Here is a 7390-nt window from a genome sequence, read left to right on the forward strand (position 1 = left end):
CAGATGGATTTGTGACAAAATTGTGTTTTGGTGATGGTGATGTGTTTGTACATCTTACTTTACTAAACAGTCTTGCTGCTTACAATTATCTCTATCTATAATAAACTTGGCTTAGTAGTTTCAGTGGAAAATGTTAATAAAAATTTACAAATTTTATGAAAATTGTTAAAAATTGACTATAAAAGACAATAACTCCTTAGGGGGTCAATTGACCATTTCAGTCATGTTGACTTATTTGTAAATCTTACTTCGCTGAACATAATTACTGTTCACAGTTTATCTCTATCTATAATAATATTCAAGATAATAACCCAAAACAGCAAAATTCCCTTAAAATTACTGTTTCAGGGGCAGCAACCCAACAACGGGTTGTCCGATTCATCTGAAAATTTCAGGGCAGATAGATCTTGACCTGATAAATAATTTTACCCCATGTCATATTTGCTCTAAATTCTTTGGTTTTTGAGTTACAAGCCAAAAACTGCATTTTACACCTATGTTTTATTTTTAGCCGTGGCGGCCATCTTAATTTGATGGCCGGGTCATCGGACACATTTTTGAAACTAGATACCCTAAAGATGATTGTAGCCAAGTTTGGATTAATTTTGCACAGTAGTTTCAGAGGAGAAGATTTTTGTAAAAGATAACTAAGATTTATGAAAAATGATTAAAAATTGACTATAAAGGGCAATAACTCCTAAAGGGGTCAATTGACCATTTCGGTTATGTTGACTTATTTGTAAATCTTACTTTGCTGAACATTATTGATGTTTACAGTTTATCTCTATCTATAATAATATTCAAGATAATAACCAAAAACAGTAAAATTTCCTTAAAATTATCATTTTAGGGGCAGCAACCCAACAACGGGTTGTCCGATTCATCTAAAAATTTCAGGGCAGATAGATCTTGACCTGATAAACAATTTTACCCCGTCAGATGTGCTCTGAATGCTTTGGTTTTTGAGTTATAAGCCAAAAACTGCATTTTACCCCTATGTTCTATTTTTAGCCATGGCGGCCATCTTGGTTGGTTGGCCGGGTCACCAGACACATTTTTTAAACTAGATACCCCAATGATGATTGTGGCCAAGTTTGGTTTAATTTGGCCCTGTAGTTTCAGAGGAGAAGATTTTTGTAAAAGTTAACGACGACGGACGACGGAAACCGGACGCAAAGTGATGGGAAAATCTCACTTGGCCCTTTGCAGTGGCGGATCCAGAAATTTTCATAAGTGGGGGCCCACTGACTGACCTAAGAGGGGGCCCGCTCCAGTCACGCTTCAGTGATTCCCTATATAAGCAACCAAATTTTTTCCCAAAAAGGGGGGGGGCCGGACCCCCCGGCCCCCCCCCCCCATAATCCGCCTATGCTTTGGGCCAGGTGAGCTAAAACTGATAACAGAAAATTTATTAAGTAGATTAAAAAGTAATGGCAAAAGAGGGTCTTACTTTTTAGATGAAGGTAATGATGTTTTACTTGATTGAAAAAGATTTCGAACTGAAAAGGAGAATATAAGGATAGTTTTGCTATATGGGAAGCCATGAAATTAACGTCTGGAGTGAAGCTCTTATCACATATTATTTTAAAAGTAGATTCACAGGGAGAAATTTTAAATTGTAGCCAATTTTACACTCAATTTGTTTAGGTCACAATGATCTATTTTTGTTTTGAATTGAGACACTTCAACCTAACAATAACCTAATATAGCTGCATCTATAGATTCATCGATGTCACAATAAGAAGGGTTTGACAGATCGGTAAAATCATCCGGGTTGTCCTTCAAGACTAAACAAAACAGTGCGCTTACCGAACAGGGCCGATTACGTTGTATTGCATCATGTTATAGCATGTTGCAGCATGTGCGGCTGTTAGAATATTACAGATGGCATATTTCGTGGACAGGTATATAGCGGCATAAATCTTCTTTGAAGTTATAGTGCCTGTTTGAAACGATAGCTCATGCGTATGGTGCATAGAGTATAAGATCGGAACAGTTGTATATTGTGACTTTATTATTATCCTACCCTTGATTCCTTTCACACCGAACTCTTTGTCTACATGAATACATGTTAACTCATGTGCGTATCTACTTCATCGGGCGTACAAAATAATTCTTTAAACCTTAATACCCCTTCTGAGCAGATTTAGGGTCCTTGATAAAATATGACTTCCTCATGTAACATAGTAACTGTTGATCTACCATATGTATGATGCTGAACAATCGATTCGCAAAGGAATCTGATTAAAGCCTTTTGGTTTTCACTGACTCAAAGAAACTTTTTCCAGTCAGGAATTTGACGACCTTTTATATATGACCTGAAACACTTTTAGAGGCGAATAACAAACTTGATTCAGGTTTAAAATAACTGCAGTTGTGTCTGCCAGTGTAAGATTAATAACAAGAATGATGGTACAACATTTTGTAATCATGCAGTACGGAGATGGTCTAGGTCTTAAGCATCATGCAATAAACTAAAATCTTTCCGTGATCTCATAAGCTTTTGTTTGTGTTAATTCCTTGTATTTAACTAAGCAATTTAGTCAAAGAACCCTGACATATAACACATTTATTCCATTGTATTTCATTCTTACTTCGTTTCGGGTTTGATGGGCAGTGGCGGATCCAGAAATTTTCATAAGTGGGGGCCCACTGACTGACCTAAGAGGGGGCCCGCTCCAGTAACGCTTCAGTGATTCCCTATATAAGCAACCAATTTGTTTCCCAAAAAGGGGGGCCCCCCTAAATTCGCCTATGCTGGGCACAGTTTAACAGGACTGTGAATGTGTGCCATATTCCAGATCTGAAACGTGACCGAAGGATTTGATTTGTATATTACAATTATTACAAAACTATCAATAAACTATCAATTAAAAAAAAACAATTAAAGTTATAAAAATCAACAAAAAAAATGATTCCAATTCCAAAACAACGATCTTCAAACTAACTGGATTATTCCAAATATACAAATCGACCATATAACTAGAGGCTCTAAAGAGCCTGTGTCGCTCACCTTGGTCTATGTGCATATTAAACAAAGGACACAAATGGATTCATGACAAAATTGTATTTTGGTGATGGTGATGTGTTTGAAGTTCTTACTTTACTGAACGATTTTGCTTCTTACAATTATATCTATAATGAACTTTGCCCATTAGTAACAGAGAACTATATTTGGTAAAAATTTACATAAATTTACCAAATTAATGAAAATTGTTAAAAATTGACTATAAAGGGCAATAACTCCTTAAGGGGTCAATTGACCATTTAGGTCATGTTGACTTATTTGTAGATCTTACTTTGCTGAACATTATTGCTGTTTACAGTTTATCGCTATCTATAATAGTATTCAAGATAACCAAAAACGGCAAAATTTCTTTAAAAATTACCAATTGGAGGGCAGCAACCCAACAACCGATTGTCCAATTCATCTGAAAAATTCAGGGCAGATAGATATTGACTTGATTAACAATTTAACTTCTTGTCAGATTTGCTCTAGATGTTTTGGTTTCATAGTTATAAGCCAGAAACTGCATTTTACCCCTATGTTCTATTTTTAGCCGTGGCGGCCATCTTGGTTGAATGGCCAGGTCATCGGACACATTTTTCAAACTAGATACTCCAAAGATGATTGTGGCCTAGTAGTTTCAGTGGAGATTTTGTAAAAGATTACTTAGATTTATGAAAAATGGTTAAAGATTGACTATAAAGGGCAATAACTCCTAAAGGGGTCAACTGACCATTTTGGTCATGCTGACTTATTTGTAGATCTTACTTTGCTGAACATTATTGCTGTTTACAATTTATCTCTATCTATAATAATATTCAAGATAATAACAAAAAACAGCAAAATTTCCTCAAAATTACCAATTCAGGGGCAGCAACCCAACAACCGATTGACCGATTCATCTGAAAATTTCAGGGCAGATAGATCTTGACCTGATAAACATTTATATCCCCATGTCAGATTTCCTCAAAATGCTTTGGTTTTTGAGTTATAAGCCAAAAACTGCATTTTACCCCTATGTTCTATTTTTAGCGGTGGCGGCCATCTTGGTTGGTTGACCAGGTCACGCCACACATTTTTTAAACTAGATACCCCAAAGATGATTGTGGCCAAGTTTGAATTAATTTGGCCCAGTAGTTTCAGAGGAGAAGCTTTTTGTAAAAGATTACTTTAATTTACGAAAAATGGTTAAAATTGACTATAAAGGGCAATAACTCCTAAACGGGTCAACTGACCATTTTGGTCATGTTGACTTATTTGTAGATCTTACTTTGCTGAACATTATTGCTGTTTACAGTTTATCTCTATCTATAATAATATTCAAGATAATAACCAAAAACAGCAAAATTTCCTCAAAATTACCAATTCAGGGGCAGCAACCCAACAACCGATTGACCGATTCATCTGAAAATTTCAGGGCAGATAGATCTTGACCTGATAAACATTTTTACCCCATGTCAGATTTGCTCTAAATGCTTTGGTTTTTGAGTTATAAGCCAAAAACTGCATTTTACCCCTATGTTCTATTTTTAGCCGTGGCGGCCATCTTGGTTGGTTGACCGGGTCACGCCACACATTTTTTAAACTAGATACCCCAATGATGATTGTGGCCAAGTTTGGTTTGATTTGGTCCAGTAGTTTCAGAGGAGAAGATTTTTGTAAAAGTTAACGACGACGGACGACGACGACGGACGCCGGACGACGGACGACGACGACGGACGACGGACGCAAAGTGATGGGAATAGCTCACTTGGCCCTTCGGGCCAGGTGAGCTAAAAAGCAAAAAGAAAAAAGAAAAGAAGTTAGTGACAATTGTCCTATTTAATGACCTATAGTGTAAGCTACTATAAGTTATATGGTTCGCTACTGACCCTCTCCATAGGGGGTGAGGCCGGAGGCCGAATCCCCTATGAATTTTATTCACCCTCTATGGATCCGTAGGGGGTCAGTAGTTAACCGTATAACGAATTTATCGGACGCTGGACTTTTTCTGCGGCGTTTTGTTGAAAAATAAACAATGAAACACAACAACAGCAATAGATGACGTCGCCATTAACGCGTCATGAACCACCTATGAAACTTACTAACCCCCTACAGTCTCATAGGGGGTCACCACGTGCCGGCATTTAACCAATCACAACGTGATAATTCATCTGTGGTCCGATAAAAAACGATTAACGTCACGAGAAAAGGCGTGTTTGAAACAAGGCAGAATTATCACTAAATTTGTGTTTTAAATTGCTATTTTCTTCTCACAGATTAACATTACACGAAAGATATTTGGCACACATATGAACCATGTCTTATTGATGCAATGTGAGTAAAAATCACATGAAAGTAACACGCAATAAATTTTCTTTTGTCAAAAATGTGGTAAATTTCAGCTAAAAAATAGTCTTACTAAAATCATAAAATACTTATACTTAAATCATATAAATCTTTCTGGCTTTTGTTATATGATAAAATTAATTTTTAAGCTAAATGATAAGTATCCTTTAAACAAATAACACAAAAAGCAATAATTTTATTTTTCGTGTTGAAGATGGCCTGTATGATGAGGTATTTTTGGGTACCCTGAGAAACCACAAAATTTTGAAAAACGTGACCACGGGAGATTACGACTACATTCATGATTGGAAAATATAATGATTTTGCAATAGTTTGCATATAGAAATAGTCGTGTGTTATCCGTTAACTTAAACTCGTTAACTAGACATCTTTTTTCGATACTGGGCACCCTACTATAATCCTATTGAAAAAGGTTAAAATATTTGTATTTTTTTCAACTGAAGATACTTGCTATTGCGCAATTGAAGATTCTTGCTATTGCGCAATTGAAGATTCTTGCTATTGTGCAATACTGTGCTTTTGCAACGAAGGTCTTAGGCTAATAAAAATGGAACCCCCTTCAAGTAATTACCCCCAAACTCAATCCCAACCTTTCCTTTGTAGTATGGTACCTTTCAGTACAATTACACTTAAACACAAGTTATTGTCTTGAAACTAGAAAATGCTTGTTTTTTGCCCCTAATTCTGGATCGTATGGGGCAATTTCCCCCAAAATCAATCCAAGCCTTCCCTTTATGATATTGAACATTGTGGTACAATGTCAAAGAGATCCATACACTTACTCAGAAGTTATTTTGATACTTCAAAATGCTTATTTTTGGCCCCTATTTATAACGCCTAAACTGTTGATACCATAACCCCAACCACAACACTCCCAACCTTCCTTTTGTGGTATTGAACCTTCTAATAAAATTTCATAGAGATCCATTCACTTAAACTAAAGTAATTATTTAGAAATGTGTCTTCAGATGACAGTAACGCTGACTACACAGCCACTGCCTCCGCCGACAATCATATCATTATAGGTTGCAAAAAAAAACAACATTTTGCACCAATTTGCGGTTTTATAAAAAAAAAAGTGGACATGGCCGGGTAATATGTATCCATTAATGATTTGGATCAGGTGGAATTGTGATTAAAACATACACCTTACCTCAATAAAAGATTGGAGAGGTTTATAAGATTCTTTCTTTTGTGTAAACAGTATGCTCTGGTTGCTCCTTTCCTTAAAACTTCATAACATAGACCATTTTTGTTCTTTGAAAATTATTAAATATTTCTAATTAACTCACTTTTTCTTAATAATGCCACAACCCATCCACTGCATAACAAATTAAATTTCTAAAATTTCTACCATGCTTATAATAGCAATTGTTTTAATTGTCTTGATGAATTTTTCAAACAGGAGAGGTATATCACAGAAGCATATATTGGTTCAAGGAACTATTTAAAAGGGGAGGATGAAGGAGCCAAACTGACTTCTAAGATATGAATGAGGAAATAATAACTTAAAAGTCAGTTACCCAACATAAAAGATTAACATTCATATGTATCTATGGACTATTTGCAAAATTGAAAATTTATGGTATATTGGAAATATCATTTGGTTTGCCTTTATTAAGACATTAGAATTTAGTATGTGGTAAATTTCAAAGGCCTTGGAGCAATGGGCCAAATTGACTTACCTCTAAGACTATTTGACTATAGAAAAGATCATTCATTTTTGGCTTTCCATTTTTTTTAGATGACTTTGAAAATGATATCGGAAGAGACATATAATACATTGTTATAATACATTGTTATATGTCTATGACATCATTGATATTTTTAGATCAGATGTTAGATTCCTGCACCTTGCAAAAGTAAGGTTATTTTCTTGACAAGTATAACATCATTTTGTAACTTAAATATCTGAGCATATATTTCATTAATAAATTTCTGGACAAGTTCATGGATAGGATTCATAAAATTAAAAGTAGTGATAAGCCTTGGAAGATTTAAACATTAAGTCAGTACCATAGGGTTTTGATTGCA

The sequence above is a fragment of the Mytilus galloprovincialis genome, chromosome 14 (assembly GCF_965363235.1).
Source record: "Mytilus galloprovincialis chromosome 14, xbMytGall1.hap1.1, whole genome shotgun sequence".
NCBI classification, from domain to species: domain Eukaryota; kingdom Metazoa; phylum Mollusca; class Bivalvia; order Mytilida; family Mytilidae; genus Mytilus; species Mytilus galloprovincialis.